This window comes from Lygodium microphyllum, chromosome 16 (genome assembly GCF_053477565.2).
Source record: "Lygodium microphyllum isolate KBCC chromosome 16, Lygodium_microphyllum_v1.1.10, whole genome shotgun sequence".
In the NCBI taxonomy this organism is placed as follows: Eukaryota; Viridiplantae; Streptophyta; class Polypodiopsida; order Schizaeales; family Lygodiaceae; genus Lygodium; species Lygodium microphyllum.
The window spans coordinates 124,353,077-124,367,343 of record NC_141150.1 but is presented as its reverse complement, the minus strand read 5'-3'; the positions used below and the strand labels follow the sequence as shown (position 1 = coordinate 124,367,343).

Genomic DNA, 14,267 nt, shown 5'->3' with positions numbered 1-14,267 from the left:
CACTTGATGGGGAAAAAGACATTAACTCTATGAACCAAGTGCAAGGTTTATTTATTGTAATCTTGAAGTCGCAGATCTTGATTAACAGTTAGAGGCTTTAAGAGACCGCGTTTCCTCTGCGAGGTAGATAATAGACTACGTTGGTTGCTCGTAATCCCTTCGGTATTCCAGTCGAGACGAGGGAGGTCGTCAACCGCATACGTACTAAAAGTCTATTAGGCTATCAAAGGTTAGTCTTCCCCGAGTTGGGGTCGGCACCTCACACAAGTTCAAGAGAAGTCGAGTGCCATTGCACAATTGAAGAATACCATTCAATGAATGAAAGAGACTCCACTGGGAGCAAGGGAGCATAAATGGACCTTTCGTTCTATAGAGACACTTGCGCTCGGTGGTGGTGCTTGCAAGAGGAGAGTGTTAGCAACTAAGTGAGCATATCTTCCCATCAAGTTTCAATTAAAACATACATTTTCATGTTAACACTAACAAGTTGCTGATGTAATCTCAAAAATTTTATTCAAGAGGTGTGTGCTAGTGAGACCCACACTGATCGTGCATATCTTATGTTGAGATGCCTCAAGCCAATAAACATCATCTCCTTCCTCCATAAATCAGAGTCAAAGCGCATGAGGGATGCAATCACTAAGGAGGTAATGCAAAAATTTTCCAACATAGTGTCTGAGCCTGATGTCCAGATTTTTAAAAAGTGCTCGGGGTTGAGGAATGGATCAAGTGCATCTACAGGGGCAGAAGGATATCAATATACAAAGTTCAATAATATTTTTGTTGACCTGAGAAAACTTCAACAAGCAATGATTTCTAAGTAGGTGAGGGCACACATTTTTACAATGTATGACCTTTGTGTTCTTATAATGTATGATCTCTATGTTTTGTAGTGCTAGGAGAGAAGTTGGCTTTTGTGTTGAAGCTGGATAAGTGTGTCTCAAATAGTTAAGGGTCAAAGGCATGAGAGGATTAGCGTAACACTCATGAATGATGCCTTATTCTATGCAAAGCGAGAAGATTCGATGCTCCAGATAGACCCTCTTTTAGTGTCCAATCGAAGAAGGAGATATGGTGGCTAGGTGCACTCGAAGTTCCCAAAGAAATGCATGAGGTCCTCCACTGGATGTTTGATAGAATTCCATATATAACAGAGACAATTTGTGCTCAAATGATGTCATACAAGAAGTTGGATGTTCAAGGATTTGGAACATTTGAAGTGGAGTGGCATTTGGGTGGAGATTTGAAGACAATTAAGTGCTTGCTTGGATGCAAGCAAGGTGCCAATTCTTTGTTGCCTTGCCCATTCTATACTCGTGGATACAAGAAACCAACGAAGGGTCAAAATGTCACTTCACGAGGGAAGAGGCTAGAACAAAGCACCACCGCACAGCCGGAAGCTCAAGATGGCGGTGGGGGTGAGGATGCAGAAAGACAATGGGACACGTCTATGTTGAGCTGCCCCATGCTTGACAAGCCAGATAGGGCATGCTTGGATCGTGATTGGAATCCTATCATTGACTTCCCACTCAGTAATGTTTATTTTTGCACATTACATGCATTCATGCATATATTTGATCATTTGTTGAAGCTTCATATTGATTATGCATTCACCATGAAGCCCAATGAAAGATCAATAGATGCACTGACCCAAGTAGAGGCCCTTTTGAATTCAATCGGGTGTCATGGTGGAAATGTTTCCATTGTGGCTAATAAAAACTCTAGCGTCACTCATGAGATTGCTCAACAAGTATCCATGAGTGGTGCAAAAGCGAGAAGGTTTCTTCAAAGGCCACCCTCAAAGATGACAAGAGCTCATCATGAGGACGGAGAAGATGATGAGGTGTAGTCGGAAGAGTAGATGTGGGAGCTGTGGAAGGAATTATGCAAGTGCACCACCGACAACGGTCCAAATCCAATGGTCGATAATCGAAGAAAGCAAGTGTGTGCATCTTTTGACAAAATGGTTAAGCTAATGTCTCATTCAAGTACAACGGAACAACAATGTACAGAGTTTCAAGATCGTCTAGTCAAGTTCACGACAGCAGTCACTAATGCTTGGGGTGAAACAAGCATAACCCATTATATGGTATGCCATTCTAGCACATCGAATATAGGACTAAAAATAGACACGCACTAATAATACTTCTTTTGTTTGGTGGGATGGTGCAATACATTTTATTTGCACATGGGACCTGCTTCATGAATACATATGGGTCGCTTGACATTTGGAGTACACAAGGCATGGAAAAGTCGCACTACCGGGCGAGGGGGGTTTATTTCAAAAATACGCATCATGGAGGTGGTAGAGTACGGTCAAACTACTTACAAGAGATGTTTAATTAGTTCTTTCAAAGCACATTTGGACATAAGCGAGACATGGAGCGTGCGCGAAACTCTGAAATTGCGAGACAAGCTAGACGATGAGCCTGCCCATCACCATTCTGAGGCATGGAGAAGTACACGTGGCCCTGCAGCCCATGCTACTTAGCGTCAAACTAGGGTGCGTGTAGGCAAAATATGGGCAAGGAACTCCTAAGGCCATATTGTATCTTTGAAGAAATTTTCAATTTATGTCATTTTTGAATTAAAATTGGTGTACCACGTGAAACCTCCCGAGGAGGATGGACATTAGTGGGCGGCCGAATGTGAACGACCACCTTCGATTTAAAACCTCATTCTCTCACAACTTCATAACATTCCACCCACGATACTTCTCCTCACATGGCATGCACTAAGCAAACTGCACGTGCAAATGTGCAAAACTGTAACACGCTCCAAGGTACTCAATGCCCATGGAGACCTGATGAGACTGATAGGGCCTCCACATCAATACCACACAAAGAACAGAGTGTAACGTGGGGCAGCCATATACTACGAACTCCAGGACGACGTGCGGCCTCATAGTCCGTAGGTAACGCGCCCTCAACATCTACGGCAACAATGGGCCGGATCAAGATGATGGGAGGCCGGCGATGCTTAATAGGAGGGTACATTGACGATGAGCCAGACACGGACCCAGAGGAGCCGTAACCCCATTCAGATGGGGAGCCTAGTGTAGGCGGCAGGGCACCATGGGAGGACATGGAGATCCCTACCATCCGCGCATCGGGCCCTCGAGGCAAGGTACTACCTCCTCGCGCTCTACGAACCACAAAAATGCCCATAGAGCCTGAAGATGAACAAAACAATGAAGATGATGAGCAGCAGCCTAGCAATGAAGGGCAGGAGCTACAAGACATACTTCAATAGTAGTAGCACGCCCTTGCATGGCGCATTAGAGGCAAGCGTAATTAGAAACCTCAAATGTAATCTTCCTTCTGTAATGAAAAATACTTTTGTCTATGACTATGTCAGAGCGCTCTAGCTCCTTTTCGATTGTGTAATTAACTAATTGTACACGAGCGCTCTAGCTCAAAATTCTTGTTTTGATATTTTTTCTCATCTACAAAAGTTCTTGCTGATGACACAAGACTTGCGCACCGATCGGCGTGCTGGTGATGAATTTATTTTTTTGTCAGCTGCTAGGGGCTCCTGTGTGGCCATTAATCAGCCTTCCAAGGATTTTGGATGGCTGATCTACGCGCCTCTCTGGCCAAGGCCCCTACAACCACACAGGAGCCCCTAGTAGCTGACAAAAAAAGAATTCATCACCAGCACATACCTGTCTGTCAGTGCACAAGTCTCGTATCGTCCATATCAAAGCAATAACTTTAATTTCAACTGAACAAAAAGGAATGAACAGAAGTTGTGCAACAAAACATGTGTTTTCATTAAAAATCATGTTTACATTCGATTGTGATCATTTCCAAGAAGTTTATTTACAAAGTTTGCGCAATGCCGCTTGTCTTTAGGGACCTTAGCAAGAAAAAGGGTTTGGTCATGGCATCAAGATCATCACTGCCTAAGCTTCGGTGTATCCCTATGTGGGCAAGCACTTTACCCCAAAATCCTATGCTAAAGGTACCTATAGCTAGACCCTTCCTCATTAGGATTACATAGTTAGCCCCTTGGCTTATAGGGGAGAGGCACAAAAATTTTGAGAGGGCTTTCACTGCCCATACATAGAATCGGTCGAAGGGTGTGAAGTCTATGTGCAGGATGGCAATATCTTCCTTTGGCATCCTCTCGATATAGTGTACGATGGCCGCTTGTGGGCCAAATGCCTTGCGTGTGGCTCACCTATGCGTCCATGTCAATTACGTTCTCCAAGTACAAGACATATTAGCACTAGCAGTAAAAACCAAACTGTACTGAGCGACATAAGGCGTTTGGTTTACCTCATCCAAATCGTCTTCCTCTTTGTTCGTGTTGAGGTTAATGGAAGACCTTTTGTGTGTGGTGTCTTTTTCTAGCTTGGAGTCGGGCAGGGGGGTGCATCGTCCTCTGCAACAAGCAATGCTTGGATGGCCATGAATTCCTCTTCTGACACTAGGTCTTGCTCTACATTCTCGACCTCCTGGTTCATGAGGGTGACAGTTTCTAGTACAGAATCACCAAGGGGGAGGAGCATGTCACTCGGGGGGTCAGCAGTGTTGTCTAAGGGGAATTCAATCTTGATGGCAAGCATCCCCCAAGCATTAATCCATTTGAAGGTTGCATGCTTTATCCAAATCATGGAGAAAAACAGGTAATATCTCGCCCTCGTTAAGCTGTAGAGGAATCCATTTACCCTTTTTAAGCATCCAATGCTCATAATGAAAGAGAATATACAATGTTGTGCGAGATCTTAGGTATCTTATGCTAATATTTTGCCCCATGTTGCATCTATAAGTGTACCCATTGTGCAGTCCTTCCTCCACAATTGCACATTTCTCACCAAGTAATGCCTCAAAAAGCTCAAATTCAACCTCCTTGTATACAAACATAGTAGTAGTTTGGCTGAATGGAAGGTCATGAAAAATGTGCACAAAGACATGGATTGCGCAACACCAACTCAAACCCAGAGATATAGACATTGTTCCAAAATTCATTGATGAAAAAATATCCATACTGGTCTTATGCTTGAGGGCAAACGCTGACCAAGAATCTAGTTGGGGCCATTCTAAGCTATGAAGATCAGGTGGTGAGAGAGGTTCGAGTTTACCATACTCTCCCGCTTTCTTAGGAATAATATACGTATGTGAATAGAAGAATACCCTCCTCTGATTGAGCTATGATGGAGGCATTCCAGCGAACATCACCTCCCCAATGCTCGTATGAATCGATGTGAATGTACCCGATAGACTTTGGAGAGGTTGCTCTTCAACGAGACTTGAGGGGAAGATGACTACAAAAGCACCAAAGTAAGTAAGCATGCAATGATTTATATTGAAGTTGAAGAGCAACAATGTGATACACGAAACAAGAAACCTACAATTCGTAGAGAATGCCCTCTTTCAAAAGTTATTACGTACATGTATGTCTGATAATCCAATGGACAATCCCCACCGCTCTGCACATTTCTTCTCCTTGAAACCAAGAAGCATCCCTTTCCAATGTCGGTCTAATACATCACGTTGCCGCATACGATAAGGGCCAATCGCTGTGGGTTGCATGTAAACCCAAGAGCCTCTCTCGAACCTTGTTGCTACCCATTCTCCACCATTGTTCCGTGTGTTATGCAATACAAGTTCTTCAATCTCGTCTTTTGGTCGTTGATGGTGTGTGCACGGGGTGGTCATTTGAATGGAGGAAGGGGGGAGCTAGTATGGCTTGAGAAAGCTAATGTGAGCTTCTAAGAGGTTTGGTGAAGTGTAGGTTGTGGTAGCAATGGATAGCTTGAGAGAGAGCTGATGGAGAGAGTTTTGATGGAGAGCTTTGGTGAGGTGGACCAAAGGAGAGGTTGAGTTGTATGCATCAATGGAGACCATGGGAGCCTCAGATTAGGTGCACTAATGGAGAGATTGAGAGTGGAGAAGCAACGGAGAGCTTGGGAGGGATGGTGCACTTGTAAGATAGGAGAGCTTGAGAGAGCTTAAGAGTGGAGAAGCAACAGAGAGCTTGGGAGGGATGGTGCACTTGGAAACTTGGAGAGCTTGAGTGTGGAGAAGCAATGGAGGGCTTAGGGTGTAGAGGAGATGATGATTCTTAGCAATGGAGAGCTTGAGAGGTTTAGAGAGAAAATGGGAAGGAGAGGATGTGGACTAACAAAAAGTTTACTTGCAATCAAAGGGAGCTTGGGAGAGGGATACTAGAGATAGGAAATACTTTTTTGACCATAGTATAGGTTGGGAGGGAGTTTTAGAGGGAAAAAGTGAAGTTTTGAAAAAGTTTCATTTTTTAAAAAAACTAGGGTTTTTTTATGCACAAGATTTTTTGGTGGGGCTAAAAGTGCATGCATTTAATAACCCCCCACTCCCCCTACCCCCCACCCCACCTAACCCCACCCCCTACCCCCCTTCCTTCTGTCTAGGGACAAAGACATAATGAGGCTGGAAAAGAAGACTTCCCCCTACTCTGTGGAGGGCCCCAATTGTTACCACCATCCTCTTCCTATTGGCCCATTCATAATCACCCCTTAATCTAAAGGGCCCTTTTGAGGTCCAAACTTTTCCTAATGGGGCCTTCTTTTCCACAATTTTGTCATCCTTTTTTACCTATTCTCCTATCAACTACGATAATTATTAGGACATTTACCGTGACGAATAAGAAAGATAAGAAGAGGTTCCCTAGAACTGACCACAATCACCATGAGCACTACCTCTTCTTTCAATCGCCATTTTGAGGACAGAATGTAGTGTGAACCCGCACCCTAGGTTTAGAGAAAGAGAGACAAGGGGAGAGAGAGGCAGAAACATAGAGATAGATAGGAAGAGAATACCATATGACCCCTTGGCCATAGGGCTAGAAAATTGTAAGACTCAAGAAGAGAGAGAGAGAGAGAGAGAGAGAGAGAGAGAGAGAGAGAGAGAGAGAGAGAACCCTATGACCCTTTGGCAATAGGAATAGAAAATTGTAAGACTCAAGAAGATAAAGAGAGAAGAGAGAGAGAGAGGGGAGAGAATGAAAACAAAAGAAGAGAGAGATAGAGAAAGAGATACAAAAAAAGCTAGATAGAAAGATAGATAGATAGAGAGAGAGAGAGAGAGAGAGAGAGAGAGAGAGAGAGTACCCTATGACCCTTTGGCCACAGGGCTAGAAAATTATAAGGCAAAAGAAGAGTGAGAGATAGAGGAAGATAATGAAACAAAAAGAGTGAGAGAAAGAGAGAGAGAGAGAAACATAAAAAGATAGAGAGAGAGACAGAGAGGGATTATAGAGATCATGGACCTAGATATACCGTCTAGCACTAGTGTAGCCATCATCATTGACCCTGCTTCTAATACTTGCTTCCATTGATCAACCACCAAAGAAGGAGCTTGATAGATAGGTTACTAGGACATCAAAGAGCCGTCTTGATGGATACCTAGGCATTGAGTAGTACTTCAAGTTTGGTGTGCAATTCCTTTGTGTTGATTACGACAAGACTCCTACAATTGAATGCATCATGGTCGTGGAACAATATACTTGTGTTCCGATAAGTTTTGGGGTGACCAAATTATTTTTGGGGATTAGCAAGACCAACCATCTTTGTAACTATATTAGGACCAATTTGGTTTCCAATTTGTAGATTATTGAGCCTGGTGAGCCTAGGAAGTTGGTTTTTATATATGTAGATTTTTGGTCATGGGATGTGGGCATATAGGCCACCTAGTTTGCTTTGTGGAGGAAACTTTTTTGAATGCAAGAACTAAAGGAGCTCTCATCAAAGAGAGTCATGTGATTTTCATCAATTCCTGCATGCAAATGAGTAAGAATTAGGTTTATTGCTTTTACATGTGTGTACTCCTATGCGTTGATGTGCTCTATGCATGTTTTGAGTGATCATGTGCATCATATGTGTCGTGTGTGTGCAAGAACTATGAGAGGTCATAGCCACTCATAGAAAACTCCATTTCCCTTGATACTTCAACCATACGATCCTCTCAGCATATAGATTGGGGGGGTATATCAAGTCATCACCATTTTGAGACAAAAGCATCATATACACGATTGTGTTAGATTTGGTTTTGGATGTGCACGAAGCACACCACACACTCATATTGTGTTTCAAAGCATATACACACCTTAGGTATGAAACCAAATCTTTCCACTATGTTTTATTATGTGTGTACATGCATCACACTCCCACAAGAGACCTAGACACTCAATACTAACCCAAAATAGGTCCAAAAAGTGTAAACAGCTGGTGCAAACCCTTACAACCATTATGGCAAACCCTCGGCTATGGATGCATGGTTCAACAAGTTCCACATTAGTGTCCTTGCAGTGCTCCTATAGCAACATGTCAGTAATGAAAAGTACAACTGCTATGAAGCCAACACTACATTATCACACGAATTTCTAAGGCTAGAGAAAATTACACATATGTTGCGGGCTAATCATTTTTGCATTGAAAACTTACAAGATGAGTTCAACTCCATCACCAGCACATCAAATGCTAGAATGACTAGAGCTCGAGATGGCCAATACAGGGCCATAGCTATCAAGATCCATCAGTAAATATGCGCACTTTGTGAAAAAGGATCTCCCTACTTTTTGAGATCCTCACCATCGCCTGTGTTCCCATTCACATAAAATGTGAAATCACCACCAACTTGCCACGCCTCATCTGTTTGGAAGAACTTGAATGGGACACATAACGGCTTTCTTTTTCACAATTTTGTCATCTTTTTTGACCTATCAACTACGAAAATTATTATGACATTTATCGTGACTAATAAGAAAGATAAGAAGAGGTTCCCCAAAGCTGGCCACAATCACTACCGGCACTACCTCTTCTTTCAACCACCATTCTGAGGACGGAATGTAGTGTGGTAGGGGGAATGTGGACCCGCACCCTAGGTTTAGAGAAAGAGAGACAAGGGGAGAGAGAGAGAGAGACATAGAGACAGATAGAAAGAGAATACCATATGACCCCTTGGCCATAGGGCTAGAAAATTGTAAGACTTAAGAAGAGAGAGAGAGAGAGAATGAAACAAGAGAGAGAGAAAGAGAGAGAGAGAATACCCTATGACCCTTTGGCAATAGGACTAGAAAATTGTAAGACTCGAGAAGATAAAGAGAGAAGAGAGCGAGAGAGAGGGGAGAGAATGAAACACAAGAGAGAGATAGAGACAGAGATACAAAAAAGCTATATATATATATATATATATATATATATATATATATATATATATATAGAGAGAGAGAGAGAGAGAGAGAGAGAGAGGATACCCTATGACCCTTTGGTTATAGGGCTAGAAAATTATAAGACACAAGAAGAGTAGAGGACGGTAATGAAACAAAAAGAGTGAGAGAAAGAGAGAGAGAGAAACATAAAAAGATAGAGAGGGAGAGGGAGAGGGAGAGGGAGAGGGAGAGGGAGAGAGAGAGAGAGAGAGAGAGAGAGAGAGGGGGGGAGAGGGGGAGAGAGAGAGAGAGAGAGAGAGAGAGAGAGAGAGAGAGAGAGAGAATACAAAAGAGAGAGAGATTCAAAAAAGATAGTCAGAGAGAGAGAGAGGGAGAGAATACCCTATGACTTTTGTGGCTTCTTGGCATTAGGGGAAGGATGGGTCCATAGGGGCCCTTTAAGATGCCATGGGCTAATCAACATGATTAAGAGAAAGGCAAATGGGTGTTTGCCATGTGGAGAAGAATGTTGGGTTTTTAAGAAAGTCTAAAAGATTCTTTCAAAGATTCCTTGTGTACTTTTTCTCTCTAGAAAAGTGGGAGGGAAATTTTTTGATTTTTAGATCAACATATGCGAAGATTATAGATTTGGAATCTACGCATTGAAATCTTTCCATAGATATGTTACATGATATACTTTTTCTCGTCCGCCGATTTTAAATTGGTTTTGGTGGGAAATTTTAAAATTTGAAATTCTAGTCGTTTGAAGAAAAGAAGAGCATCCAAAGTTAAAGAACATTAACAAGTTAAGTCAAAGTGCTTAAAATTTTAATATGGCAGCTTAAAGGGCCCCTATGGACCTCAACCTTCCCCTAATGTCACAGGCCTAGTAAAGAGGCCTTGCGACCTAGAAAAGAGACCTATGTAGCCGGACATAGGCCTAGAAAGGAGACCCCTGTGGGGCCAAAGAGCCATAGGGCTCTAAGTGAATGATGTTAATAAATTGGTATGACTGAGTCCTAGTGGCTAAAGGGCTATGATTGAGTCCAATGGCCCTTTGGCCATAGGGCGCGAAAACTCAAAGACTTTTTGGCAGTAAAACCCAATCACATAGACCTAGAAAAGAGACCCCTATGGCCCTTTGGCATAGGGCTAGAAAAGAGACCTCTATGGCCCTTTGGCATAGGGCTAGAAAATTTAAGGACTCAAGAAGAGAAAGGGGGGGGGGCAAAATGAAACAAAAAGGAGAAAGAGATAGTGATTCAAAAGAGAGGGAGCACCCTATTACTCTTATGGCAAGCCGGTCACACAGGCCTAGTAAAGAGGCCTCTGGCAAATAGAAAGAGACCTATGTAGCCACACATAGGCCTAGAAAAGAGACCCACCATAGGATTATGAATGAGTGATGCAGAGAAACAGGTGTGTATGAGTCACATAGGGCTTTGAATGAGTGTGATGGCTAAATGGTTGAGATTGAGTCCTCTAGACAAAGGGAGTTGTCACTCTTGGCTAAATGGCTATGATTGAGTCCTATGTCCCTATGACCATAGGAATAGAGACTATATTGCTAAATGACTAAAATTGAGTCTTATGACCCTTTAAGACACAAGGCTAGAGAAGTCTATCTCATCGAATGACTAAGATTGAGTCCTATAGCCCTCTGGTCATAGGGCTAGAAAATTCTAGTACTCTTTTGCAATAGGAGCTAGAAATGAGGGCTATGATTGAGTGGCCACCAAAAAACTACTATGACCACTCAAGCTCTATACCAAGACCTATGACTGATTTTTCTTAGTCCTATAATGGATACCCTTATAGTAATAAGAGGTCTTCATTATTGAGTTTTGTGGCCCTTTGTCCATAGGGATATGGATGAGTGAATATAAAAATATCTCTAACTGAGTGGTCTTATGCCTCCAAGGATACCTCTACATCAGTAATAACTCTTCATTCTTGAGCCGTAATGCCCAGTGGATTACCATTCGAGACCTAATAATGAGATTGGGTGGTTATTGCCTAGAAAGGAGACCTCATAGAAATCTCTCTCTTTGAGTCCTATGGCTTTTTGGCCATAGGACTATGACTGAGTGGATACCATAAAGCAGGAATAGAAAAGAAACCTCTCCATATTTAAGAAATATTTCTTAATGAGCCATATGGCTATGTTTGTAAGGGCCCTTAAACATTAAGAAACCTTGCTTGTTGAGTTTTATGGACCGTTGACCATAGGACTAAAATAGAGATGTATTTTCAAGGCAGCTAAAAACCCATATGGCCAAAGGGTCGGATGGCTATTAGGTTATGATTAAGTCCCATGGCTCTTTGACCATAGGGATATGGGGTTTCTTTCAATAAAACAAGTTGATATTCTTGAAAATAAAATCCCTATAGGGATATTCATCAAAGGAGAGAAGATGCCTCTTACTTGTTTGAGTGACCACTAATAACTCTTATGGATTTGGCCATAGGGGTGTGGGGCTATTATATATGGTCCTTAAGATCGTTGGAAACACTTTGTAAAAAAATTTACTTTGTTGACACCTTTGTAGGTGAGATGTCACAACAACAAAAGAACCAAACCACCTTTGGTGGATGGCACTATAGAGCCTAAAAAACAATGGGATTTGGATTTCTGCTCACCATCTAGAGGCATTCTAGAGTAGGTTCATTTGTCCTTTAAGGATTGCCATGACTCTCCCTTCAAGAATTGTGGAGTTGTTCAATATACGAAATCAGACACATGCAACATTGATAGGTCTTCATGCCTTTGTGTGAAGACAACAGAGGGTATATCTTATCTAGTGAATCCTTTGGCCTTGAGTGTTGTATCACACATGGTCGAGGGTGAGATGATGATGATGAAGGTAGAATGGTTAGAAAACACCTCTGTGAGGAGCTAGTGAGTGCCACCACTTTCATCACTGCATCAATGACAGTAAATCAATATCTCTTGAAAAAGGAAAAATGATAAGAGGAAGCGTCAACATGAAGAGAAAGATGTAGAACCAATCAAAACTCTGAAGGAGGTGGGGACAACAACATCAGAGGTCAAAGATATTATTCTGCATGCAGAGCCAATCAAAACTCTGAAGGAGGTGGGGACAACAACATTAGAGGTCAAAGATATTATTATGCATGAGTTTATAGAGATCATGGACCTAGATATGCCTTCTAATACTAGTGTAGCCATCATGGTTAACCCTAATTCTAGTGCTTTTTTTGATTCCATTGATCAACCACCAGAGAAGGAGCTTGATAGACAAGTTGCCAAGACATCAAATAGCCATCTTGATGGATACCTAAGGCATTTAGCCGTACTTCAAGTTTGGTGTGCAATTGATTGTGTTGATGTGTGTTGATTACTACAACCTTGTGTCAGACTCCTACAATTGAATGCATCCTGGTCGTGGAAAAACATACTTGTGTTCCGCCAAGTTTTGGGGCGACCAAATTATTTTTGGGGATCAGCAGGGCCAACCATCTTTTGTATAAAACCATCTTTGTAACTATACTGGGACAACCGATTTTCTTTCCAATTTGTAGATTATTGAACCTGGTGAGCCTAGGAAGTGGGTTTTTATACTTGTAAATTTTTGGTCATGGGCTGGGCATAGAGGCCGCCTAGTTCGCTTTGTTGAGGAGAATTTTTTAAATGCAACAACTAAAGGAGCTCTCATCAAAGAGAGTCATGTGATTTTCCATCAATTTTTGCATGCAAATGAGTAAGAATTATGTTTATTGCTTTTACATGTGTGTACTCCTATGTGTTAACTATGTGTTGATGTGCTCTATGCATGTTTTGAGTGACCATGTGCATCATATGTGTTGTGTGTGTGTGCAAGAACTATGAGAGGTCATAACCACTCATAAAAAACTCCATTTCCCTTCATACTTCAGCCATAGGTTCCTCTCAGCATATAGATTAGGGGGGTATATCAAGTCATCACCAATTTGAGATAAAAACATCATATACAGGATTGTGTGGGATTTGGTTTTGGCTGTGCATGCAACAGACCACACACTCATATGGTGTTTCAAAGATTATACACACCTTAGGTATGAAACCAATTCTTTCCACTATGTTATGTTATGTGTGTACATGCACCACACTCCCAGAAGAGACCTAGACACTCAATACTAACCCAAAATAGGTCCAAAAAGTGTAAAAAGCTGGTGCTTCAGAAATCTTGTCAAAATTTCTGCAAATAGCCTTATAAGCATTATGGCAAACCCTCGGCTGGATGCATGGTTCAACAAGTTCCACATTAGTGTGCTTGGAGTGCTCCTACAACAACATGTCAGTAATGAAAAGTACAGTTGCTATGAAGCGAACACTACATTCTCACATGAATTTCTAAGGCTAGAGCAAATTACGCATAGGTTGCAAGCTGATCAATTTCGCATTGAAAACTTACAAGATGAGTTCAATCGCATCACCGGCACAATAGATGCTAGAGTGACTAGAGCTTGAGATGGCCAATACACGGCCATAGCTATCAAGATCCATCAAGAAATATGCGCACTTTGCAAAAAACGATCCCCCTACTTTCTGACATCCTCACCATTGCATGTGTTCCCATTCACATCAAGTGTGAAATCGCCACTAACTTGCCACGCCTCATCTGTTTGGGAGAACTTGAATGGGACACATAAGGGACTTCTTTTTCACAATTTTGTCATCTTTTTTACCTATTCTCCTATCAAATATGATAATTATTATGACATTTATCGTGACTAATAACAAAGATAAGAAGAGATTCCCCAGAGTTGGCCACAATCACCACCAGCACTACCACTTCTTTTAACTACCATTTTGAGGATGGAATGTAGTGTGGTGGGGGGGAATGTAAACTTGCACCCTAAGTTTACAAGGATCTTCATCGAAAAATGATCACTCAAGGCATGTTTTACAGTTTTTTGACATTTTGGGTGACTAATCTAAAATCTTGCCAAACCTTGCGAATATATCCACATGGTAATATCTTCGGGCTCATATGAGTTTCACTTTGTAACTTCGCAATCATCTGAACTCCCGCCCATGAATTTAGCTAGAACTAGCCTTGATAGCACTCAAATTAGAAGAAACTTGAGTTTTGGCTAGTTTTGGACAAGACCTAATTTTTTGCCATAACTCC

The 14,267-nt window shown here is 41.9% G+C and overlaps 1 pseudogene; it reads left to right on the top strand.

Annotated features, from left to right (window-relative positions):
* Positions 1 to 623: 623 nt before the first annotated feature.
* On the top strand, positions 624 to 1,849 carry LOC148023374 (uncharacterized; annotated as a pseudogene).
* The last annotated feature ends 12,418 nt before the right edge of the window (positions 1,850 to 14,267 follow it).